The following is an 11,388-nucleotide window of genomic DNA, read 5'->3' as shown; positions in this document are numbered from 1 at the left end:
TGTTTTGCCCATGACAGTAACTGGTGAGTGACCTCCCTGTCCTTACTTTGACCCATGAACCTTTAATTATATTTCTCTCCCCTGTCCAGCTGATGAGGGGGAAATGATAGAGCAGCTTTGGTGGGCACCTGGCATCCAGCCAAGGTCAACCCACCACAGCTGTCTCACATCCCTTGTTTGTCCCCAGAAACCTACACTGAAGGCATCTCCTGAACTGATGTGGATGTACCTGGCTACCCCGCTGTTCTCTCTGGGGACTCAAAGATGCGACACCTCCTCGTGCTGCTCTTAGTACAGAACCTGGTGACTCTTAGCCATGTTAGCTCCGCAGGTCATCGTAACCTCTATTTTGAGTATGTTGCAAAGTCAAATGCGCAGAATTTAAAGTCAAGAAAATTTAAGCACCTTATCAGGGGATAGGTATAAATATCCTGCCAGGATCTGCACCTACTCTCTTCCATGAAAGTGAAATTCCCTGATGTAAAAAGCTGACAGAAGGCTTGAGGTTCCAGCAAGGGATAGATTTGTGCATGATCTCTCTGCAGCGGTGACATTTGCGTTCAGCTGACTCTACCTGTGTAGAACAGCAGAAATATTTGACAGTACAAATGAAAAGATGAATGAAATCAAGTAAGGAGAAGAATATTATTTAAAGCGTACACCAAGGGCTTATGCTATGTCCTGTTACAAATTAAATGGTGACATTCTGCACCTATTTCTCTCAAAGTATTCCTCTGAGATCAAAGATGTGAATTCATGTTTTGCTAAATATCAAGTGAGAGCCAACTGATTTTTACAATTTATTTGTGGTACAGATGCAGTTTCCTAGAGGATATAATCTCTCTCCTTCTGTTTTATGTACAGCTTTGCTAGGAGGAAGGTAGCAGGCTCAGTCTGTAAGGACTCATTTGAGAGGGCTCAGTGCTGTCTGCTGAGTTTGAAGGCACAGGCAGTGATCAGGAACGAAAAAGATGTTGACTATTTTCAGGCAAAAGGATCTTACATTTGCCTGCCATCACCAGCGCTTTCTCCTTGTCCAATAAATCGGGCATTTGTAAAATAATTTTTCACCTAGACTATGATTCTATTTTTAGTATAAAGTAGAAGATTTCTGAAGTCCAGCTCTAAAATCCTAGGGCAGAAGTTCTCTTTTATGGAAACATTATTTGCTCTTGGTAAAGCTGGCATCTGTGCCAGGTAAATGCATCGTGATTTGCAGATCCTGCGGTATTTTTACAATCACTGTAGGCAATGTGTGGCAATTATCTTCTGAAAATGCTGATTTTCTACTAATGACCACTACTGTGCCTCTCACCTGAGTTTTGGTCTTTGATGTACAAGCTTAGGGATTTTGTGAATGCATTGCCTCTGTGGCTGAAGTACAGCAGCATGTATTACGTAGTGCCCAAAAGAGCAGCTGATGATCTGTGGACACAAAAAATAAAGCTAGAGCTCACCCCAGGACTGTATGTTCTTCGTATTAAACAGGTTCTGCAGAAGTTTTGTGCTGATCCATGCCCTTTCAGCATCCAGGCTATCTGCCTTTTGGTGGTGGTGGGGGAGATTCAGATCTTCCAAAACCCAACTCCTCTCCCCAGAGGGCAAAGGAGCCTCTTCTCCAGCTGCTTTTGAAAATGAGATTTGTTGAAGTCTGTAACTTCAACCAACAGTAAAATTTCTCACACTTAAACAACCTCCGTTGCCACAACATCAGAAAACACCCCACCACCCCCAGTTTTGAATGTATTTAATCACTGATGAAAAAGATGTTGCCATTTTTTTCTTGTTAAGCATTTGGCAACTGAGGCACAGAAAGGCTAAGGCTACCTCTGCACAATGCAACGCAGCTTTCAACCAGCAGGATCTAAAGAGGGGGACACAAACACCAGTACAGCCCAGTTAAGTTCTTCGCCTAGTTCCTGCTGGGAAGCCTGGTGGAGCAGGGCTATAGAGGTGCACAGCAAGGGTGGGTGGGAAATGATGGGCAGGCATTTAATTACTGCCAAGTGTAAAGGCTGACTGCTGGGCTCCCATTCCAAGGCAGGCTTTTAAATATCACACTTTGTTCCTACAAACCTGAGTTAGGATGCTAGACCTACATGCTACAGATTCCTAGAAAGCTGAATTCAAATATAGATGAAAGCTTCCCAGCCTAGTGCTCTGTAGCCTGCAGAAATTGTTACATCAGCAAGGGGAGCTGCTTGAACAATCAAAGTGTAAATGCAACATCGTTGGAACATGATGTCCAGCTCTCCAAGGCTTTGGTGACAACTGGATCTAACTGCAAACTTTTCAGTTAAAACAAAACTTTAACGCTTCACATTATCCTGTTGAGCAGAATCTCACTTTTTGGATACAGTCTGTATAACTTAAAATAGCTTTAGCATATGCTCACTTCTTCCTCATTAAACATTTCCAGGAAAGACTCAGCAGTTTTACATGTGGAATAAGAACTTGAGCTTCAGTTTCCTGGACAACCTGCTGCAATTGCACCTAGAACATCACCACAAAATCTCACTAAAGTCCACAGTTGTCTTTAATCACTGGCCTAGTCCTTTTTTTCCTTGTCCACCTGAAATGGCAAATATTTTGCCGGAATGGGACCGGGTATGAATGACAACAGAAAATCCTGGGGTGCCACCCCCATGCTTGGGAGCTTTATAAATCCGTGATGGAAAAACTGTCAGTGCCAGGTACAATTGGTGTCTGTGTGAATTGGATCATTTCAGTACCTAACACAACCCATTTAAAGGCAGAATATTATGCAGTGGGCACCTGATTCACTTTCCTAACGAAGCCATAGACATTTACAAAGTCACGGGAATGCTACACCATGTGTGCAACTCAAGGAGGAAACATCAGTGTTTCAAGCTCTTTCTGACTTTACCAAGTGTTTATCAGAACAGCGAATAGTGCAGGCACATCACTAATAGCTCCTAAATATAAAGGGCATACGTGCCAGCGTGAGAGCCATGGGGAATGGCTGCTCTCCCCATGGAGTCCCTTATGCGACTCACACTGTCTCTGCTAAGTATACAGATAGACATATGTCTTGTTTGGTAGTGGTATCCTATTCTACAAGTTGTTTGCCACACGTATTATTTATAACTTTGGTTATCAGAGCTTGTACATCTGTACCAGAGATGTCTGTATAAAGTGACAAAGAGATACCTACAGTATGCAATAAATAGCCAGTCCTTATGTGTTAAGGAATGTTTCTGCTATTAAGCTGGTTTGTTATGATTTCACTTAGTGACAGATAAAGATGATGGAATATGACTTCCCCCTGACAAAAAATTGGGTTTCTTCCCAGAGGCTCAGAAATGCCTGAGCCTCAAGACTCTCTGCTGTCTCCTTTGCCTGTCCGTGTGATATATGATGGGCGCTCCCTTCCTACGCAAGCAGGTTACTCCTTTCAGTCCAGTGTCCCATGTGGTGAGGCCACCCCTGAACACCATTTGGGAGCAGATGGATACAAACCAGCCAAATAGCCACTCTGGCTTGCCGATACATTTTTTTCTTCCCCTGCATTTTGCATAGCAGAAAGCAAAAGGCGGGAGGCAGCCCCCTGTGAAGTCCTGCTTCTATTTCTTTCCCTGGGTAAACTCCCTTTAAAATGTGAGCAAGAAGAAAACTATAACTTTTATGAAAGACAAATGAAACGTACCTGGGGCAGCAATTTGTCTCCCAGGCTGATGTAACAGCACCACATTCTTCACACCCAGTTTCACAGGAAAATTGCAAGCTGTGTATTGAAGCATACTTGGGGATAAATCTTTACATGAATGAGTAACCCTTATCTGAATGAGCAGTTCAAGCAGGGACAGAATTACCACGTAGTTTGTGACCCACCTCCTCCTTTGCTCAGGGCACACCTTCCCTCACCCCCCTCCGACTTGCTGCTCCATCCAGCCCTGCCTGTGAAGTCTCCAGCAAACGGCAAAAGATCGCAGGATAAGACCTTTAAGGAAACCTGATTGTCTAATCATTTTTCTCATTACTGCTGTGATGAGAAAAAAGCCCCATGCTAACTAATTGACTGAAGGGTAACCAGTCAGCTCAGGGGCTGTTTGTTTTGTGGCATAAAATCATTGAACAAGCTGTAGCAAATGCTTCTGCACTCGCTGTGCAGTGTACCTGGTAAGTCAAATCAGAGATATCAACAAGAATGTTTTAAATGTTTTGGCAGGAGAAAACTTTCTTTAAGCTATTGGGATGCTTTGTGGGTGTATTTTCAGGTAACAAGCCTTGGCTCGAAGCCCCGCATTCAAGCATCACTGAATCTCACTCATATTCAAAACCTAAACAGAATCTGCATTCCAGTGCTGTAAGCAGTCCCTACGCTTCCTACAATTCATCTAACCACCATGCATAACTTGAAAATAATTAAACTTTTGACCAAAATTATGTGCTGCATGACTTCAGTCTATGGATGACTGATTTGTTGACTCCAAAATATTCTGTGGATCATTATTTATAGCTGGGTCTAATTCTTTCCTCTTTTTTTTTATGATCAATAATGAATATTTTATGACAGATCATGCAAAGCTGTACTGCTTATTTAGTATCAAACGTATCCTTGTTAAACACTATAGTAGAGTAGCTCCCAAATACAGCAAACAAGTGTTTCACAGTGCAGATATGCTTCAACTCAGGAAACTTTTATTTTGAGAACATCCTTAAGCAAGTGCCTAACTTGAAAGCAATAGAATTTAAGTACATGCAAATACATCTATTTTATTGTGGGAAATTCTGTTCTATACTGCAGAGATAGACTTAATCCTGTGTCCAGAGGGTTGAGTAGACTAGAGCCAGTGTTGGTATGATATTGATCATGCTGATTACAAAATCATCTAAGTACATACCTATATTTATCAGAAGGGCCCTGACTTTAATGTACCTTGGCATCTATGTTTGCTCCCTTCCCTTGCTCCTTCTGATTCACCTGCTACCCCTGAGAAGTGACTCACCAGACCTGGTCAGAGGCAGGCTTACCCTGTGGAATCACTGTAGTAGAATAATTTCTTCAGTAGAATTGCTTTCATAAGTTATCAAAGGAATGGAAATGTGCTCATATGGCTCGCATTTTCACAAATATGCAGAAGATCGCGTAGGGCTGTATGCCCGGCAGGCAATGAAAATCCCATCTCCTTCCGTATTTATTGAGGTAGTCATGAGGCTCCAACTCCTCCTTCTCCACGCAGCTGCTACAAACAGCAGAGAGGTGTCACATCCCATGAATGCCATGACAGATGTGCCATATCCTTGTAGCTGGATATTCCTGCTAGGACTGAAGCAGAGGTAACAGTGACTTCGGTTCTCTTGAACAGAGACAAGGGAACATAGTTCTTTGGTCTTTCCTCAGTATTAACTTGCTCTGTCTTAATTAGTCTGCTAAGGTGATGCAACTACTGTAAAAGGGAAATAGATTACTTTCATAAAGCACGGTAAGCAAAATCAGCTTAAAAAGTAAATATGCAATTACACATTTCCATGCCTACCTCAGAAGGTAGCACATTCACAATATTCTGGTAATAAGCTTCAGAGAGTGAAAAAAATATGCCTGGAATTTGCTAGGTCTGAAAAACACAGTATTTCCTGTGCTCTTGCAAAACATATTGTACTTCTTACCATTCTCCTACCATCCTGAGCTGAGCTTCCAGCACGGGGAAACAGATGCTGTGCATCATTGCTGTTCTCAGCTGCAGCAGAACCAGAGAGCCAGTGCAGAGCAATTACCCCGGTGCCTCAGATCCCAGGAAAGTGGAGCTGAACTCACCCTTGTCCAGCGCATGCAGACACCAACAGCCCCCGGTTCTGCTCCCTGTAACATGTCCACTTCTCTGTTACCATCTTCTGCCACCTTCCGCTTACATATTGCAAGCTCTGTGGAGCAAGGCTCGTTCTCAGCGTTGGCACGGTGCCCAGGGTGAAGCTGTCCGTGTTAGGTATGGTCTTTAGGAATAACCGCAGCATATAGTTATAAAGCAGGTGCTCAATCTGATAGTTTTAAGAACAGAGGAGATTAAATACTTGGAAATTCAGCTGGAATACCCAGTGAGCGCCCTACCTCTCACCAGTGCACAGTACTCATCTGGTGCTCTTTGGGCAGCTGGATGAGTGTCACGCAGCTGGCTGAAAGCTGCGTTGGTTTACAGCGAAAGCAAATGCTATCTTGTACAGCAGCTGTGTTTCAAGCATGATGAATTGCATCTTGATTACTCTCTTTGAGGCTGCATCAGCTTCTACCACCTGCCTCATGGGCATCTGCACTACATACCCTGCCGTTTCAGGATCTGCTGAGCTTGTTCTGCTGTTGGAAGTCAGAGCATGGTAGAAACCTCCAACCTAAAGATACCCAAGTGAACTTCCCTTAGGACAAAGAGCACATTTACCTGTGTCTCTCTCAGTGTGAGGTTGCTGGGTATTTTTTGAACAGAATTTTCCCCGAGCTGACCGTGGGGGTCTGTGCCCATGTGCCTGTATGTTTATTACTTTAATGGTTTCATTCTAGGTGGAAAAAAGTGGGGAGCGGAATCTCTCATTGACAACTGTTGATAGAAACAACATTCAGTGTGCAATTCACTGTTACACACGCTGAATGTGGGGGTAAGGAAGCTGAAGGGCGAGATTTATTCCACAAAAATAGTATAGTTTGGAATTCTTGGGCTTCCATTTATAGCTTTTCAGTGTTTTCTTGTAACTTGCTCTGTGTAATTTATAGGGCATTTCCAGGCAAAGGGATATGATTCCCATAGACAAAGGAGGGTGGTTTTTGACTAACCAGCACACAGATGTTTTTCTTGTTTTACCCCATTTTTATCTCTTGCCTGAACTCCCTTGCTAAATCACATTTCCAAGATGATTAATTGCAGCTCTTCCTCAGAAGTGTATCGGCATTACTGTGGTCAGCCAGTCAGTAAAGCTCACCACTGAACGACAATGCATGGCCCATGTGAACGGTGGCTGCAAAGCACTTCAAGTCTTGCAGAAGAATACTATAAAAATGACAAATAATGTTAATGAGGATGAAACCCTCTGATTTTCTACACCATTTCCAGCTGGACCAGGCACTGTGCATTAATCTAATGAGAGGTGAAAGCCAAATTATCTGGTTTTGATGGAGCTTTCATTGAGTGTGGGCACACTGACTGCAGACACAATTATTTCTCAATCCGCGGCAGCTTCAATCCATAGGCTTGCATACCACATGAAGCTGGTTCAGTAAGGCTGGCCTGCAATTCTGACCTTTTTGGAGGAAATGACTGTAGAGCAGGGAGGAGGAATGTAAAATGGTATGGGTTTTGCTCCTTTTGCTCTCCACCACCCTGAGGATGGTAGCTCTGCTTACAAACTCTTTCAAATTGAACTCACTTGAGGACCAAATCAGGATGCTTCCTGTCACTGTCAATATATATGCATAACCAAAAAGAGAAGAAAACCAGAAATGTCTTAAGCACAAAAAGAATTGAAGATGGAACAATAAAAAAAATAATTCTTTGCCTTCAGTAAAAAGACTGACAGGGAATTGTTCATCAGCTGCATCAGCCAAACTAGACTTGTGGACAAATCGACAGTATCACAAGAGACAATATCACACATACCTTCTCAAGAAAATACACCAAAGTGAAAGTCAATAGCTATTTCAAAGGAAATTTTGGTTAAAAGACATGTGAAAGGAGGAGGGTATCTTCCTCCAGTTTTCCTTCTTTCTTTTTTTAAAAAACAAAGTTGAAGCAATTAAAGTCATAGCAAAGCAGACTAAGATACTTTTATGCTTAGCAGATCACTCTTGTCACTAGAGTGACAATTCTTCACCTCTGCAGACAGGAGAAAAGTCTAACCTTAGCAGGGTACCTATTTAACAGCATTCACCTTCAGAGCATGCTTTACCTCCCAGATGCTGGAGCATCATCATGGAGAGTGGTACACCTCCATTTACGGTGTACTCTGAGGGTCAGGCTGTTTTGGAGTAGACACGTACTGGGTTTGTGTGGCAAGGTTTTGGTAGCAGGGGGGGCTTCTGTGAGAAGCTGCCAGAAGCTTCCCCTATGTCTGACAGAGCAAACGCCAGCCGCTCCAAGGCAGACCCACAGCTGGCCAAGGCACTGAGCCCATCAGTGATGGTGGCAGCGCCTCTGGGATAATGTTTTTAAGAAGGTGGGGGGAAACTGCACAACTGCAGCCAGAGAGAGGAGTGAGACTGCGTGAGAGCAACAGCCCTGCAGACCCCCAGGTCAGTGCAGGGGGAGGCAGGAGGGGCTCCAGGTGCCAGAGCAGAGGTTCCCCTGCAGCCCGTGGTGAATCAGCCCATGGTGAGGCAGGCTGTGCCCTGCAGCCCATGGAGGTCCACGGTGGAGCAGGTATCCACCTGCAGCCTATGGAGGACCCCACGCCGGAGCAGGGGGATGCCCAAGGGGGCTGTGACTGTGTGGGCAGCCTGCGCTGGAGCAGCAGAGGAGCCCAGGCTGGAGCAGGGTTGCTGGCCGGGCTTGTGACCCTGTGGGGGACCCACACTGGAGCAGTGTGTGAAGGACTGCAGCCTGTGGGAAGGACTCGTGATGGAGAAGTTCATGGAGGGCTGTCTCCCATAGGAGAGTCCCTACGTTGGAGAAGGGGAAGAGTGTGAGGAGCCTCCCCCTGAGGAGGAAAGAGCGGCAGAGACAACATGTGATGAACTGACCACAACCCTCATTCCCTGTCCTACACCACTCGGGGAGGAGGTAGAGAAAATCAGGAGTAAAGTTAAGTCTGGGAAGAAGGGAGGGGTGGGGGGAAGGTGTTTTTAAGATTTGGGTTTATTTCTCATTATCCTACTCTGATTTGATTTGTAATAAATTAAATTAATTTCCCCCAAGTTGAGTCTGTTTTGCCTGTGATGGTAACTGGTGAGTGACCTCCCTGTCCTTACTTTGACCCATGAACCTTTAATTATATTTCTCTCCCCTGTCCAGCTGATGAGGGGGAAATGATAGAGCAGCTTTGGTGGGCACCTGGCATCCAGCCAGCATCAACCCACCACACATGTGGAACAACTCTTAAACTCTGCCAAGCCCCAGGGCTCTGCTATAGCACCCTGGTATGTCTAGATCAAAGGGGTTGATGGTGGTTGACTCCTTCACTGTAGCTGATACTAGAGCAACCATGATTGCTGCCACTGTAGGGAAGTGCATTAGCTGTGCAAGCCTTAACGAAGCCAATGGAAAATGCCTTCACTTCATGTTGGTATTTTTTCCCCATAGAGTTATGTGTACAGACAATGTTTTTTGACCTGAAGTGGTCAGCTCTGCATGCTTTCCCATGCCAAATATTTTAAGCATCTTAATCCAGCTATCTACACTGTTTATGCAACAGCAGATGTCCAAATGCACCAAGTAACTCTCATAACTAGCCAGTCCATCAGTACAGAGCCTTCTCAACCCTTTGGAGGAGCACTCACTCTCCTGTCACACTGGGAAAGTCATACGGACTGTCTGTCCCTCCGTCCACCACCTCCAAATCAGAGGGAACTGAACTTAGCTGTCTCGCAGAGGTGATGTTTGCCTGGCTAGCCAATGTTTATAGAGCTTACCAAAGGAATTAGATGATAATGTGATCGCTTGGAAATGTTGGCAACCAGAGGGGTGACCGAGGAGAACATAAGAGCAGCCAGACCGTGGGTGATTTCTGGTTCTGTGTTCCTACATCAGAATTACAAACGACATAATAGTATTAAGAATTATAATGGATATAACTGCACATCCATTTTAGGAAGTCTACCACACTTTTTCCATGTTTTGATCTGGAAAAGAGAAAAAAGGAACTGTAAGGTAATATAAAACTGACATAAGAGTTACCTTCAGTGGGAAAGTACTGAACTTTATGCAGATGTGAAACTTGATAAGATACAACTAACATAAATGAAAAGCTGTGAGTTGTCCAAAAGCCTTCCTATTTCTCCAGTAGGAGAAAATAAAAGCCGTAGCCCTTCCTTGAGTAAATAAAAGTCATAGCCCTTCCTTGCTTCCTTACGTTAACGAAGTGGCCTCAGAACTGATTTGAGCCCCTAAGAAATCATACTGTTCCTCTTCATATGGCTATAAAACTCCTAGCTGTTAATTTCTCTGCAGTCATATAACCAGTTGATTACTTTCTTATTAACAGTGTCCATTTCTAAAGACTGACATTTTTTTGTCATACGTATTTTCTTTTAATGGCATATTCTTCATTAAGATAAGTAAAAAGCCATACTATGTAGAAGACCACTGAACAACATATTTATAAAAGAAGTTTAAAGATCTCCCAGAAGAGCTGAGTATCCTCGTTGCCAGCTAAAATCAGCAAGAGCAAAGGGTCTTCAGTCTCCTCTAAGGCTTGGTCTTAAAGCTGTAAAAGGGTCTTGGACTTGTGATGTCATTTTGACTTTTCTCCTTCTTTGAACATGAATATTCTTGTGTACGTTTCTGTAATAGTGCTGTTGTGGGCAAGTATAAATGTACTGGGTTTTTTGCAACAATATCGCCAAAGAAACAGACGCTCCAAAGCAACAGCAGGGCATTGCTAGAAGATGAGCTGTCTGATGTTAGTAAGGTATTTACTCACTGGGAAAACATCTACTCCTGACTATGTCATGATGGTTTCTGCCCAGAGTTTTCCATTGCAAAGTCCCCAAACATTTAACAAGCTGGGTACAAACCACTGCTCACGGGGAGGAACCTACTTCTGTGTGAAATGTGGCGCTTCCAGGTGTAAAAATCACAGAATAGTTTGGGTTGGAAGGGACCTTTAAAGGTCGTCTAGTCCCACCGCCTGCAACAAGCGGGAGCACCGGTATCTGTCTAGGGACAGCCAGACCGGGCTGCTCAGAGCCCCGTCCACCCCGACCTGGGGTGTCTCCAGGGATGGGGCATCTACCTCCTCCCTGGGCAGCCTATTCTAGTGCTTCACTGCTCTCGTTGTAAAAAATTTCTTCCTGGTATCTAGCCTGCATCTACCCTCCTTTAGTTTAAAACCACTACCTGTTGCTACCGGCCCTACCAAAAGCCTGTCCCCATCTTTCCTACCCCCCCGCCGGTGCCGAGGGGCAGCGGCAGGGTCCCCTCGCCGCCCGCACGGCAGGCCGAGGCGCCTCGCTCGGCAAGGAGCGCCGGGCCCGGCGGCAGCGGGGCACCCAGCAGCGAGCGAGGGCTCCTGGCGCTCCTGTCGGGGTTAATGCTGCCCGGCTCGGGCAGGGACAGCGCGACACCGAGGTGTAACAGCACAAATAACGCCCTGCAGCAGCGGCGGCGGCACCTCTGACCGACCCGCGCCTGCGGGACGGGGCGGAGGCAGCGCCCGGGGCCGCCCCCGGCCCGGCCCGGCCCAGGCTGTCCCCGCCGCCCGGGAGGAAGAGGAGGGACCTCACCTGCC

Source organism: Falco biarmicus, chromosome 4 (genome assembly GCF_023638135.1).
Source record: "Falco biarmicus isolate bFalBia1 chromosome 4, bFalBia1.pri, whole genome shotgun sequence".
Lineage (NCBI taxonomy): Eukaryota > Metazoa > Chordata > Aves > Falconiformes > Falconidae > Falco > Falco biarmicus.
The sequence above is the reverse complement of the archived record's forward strand: the minus strand, read 5'-3'. Positions refer to the sequence as shown.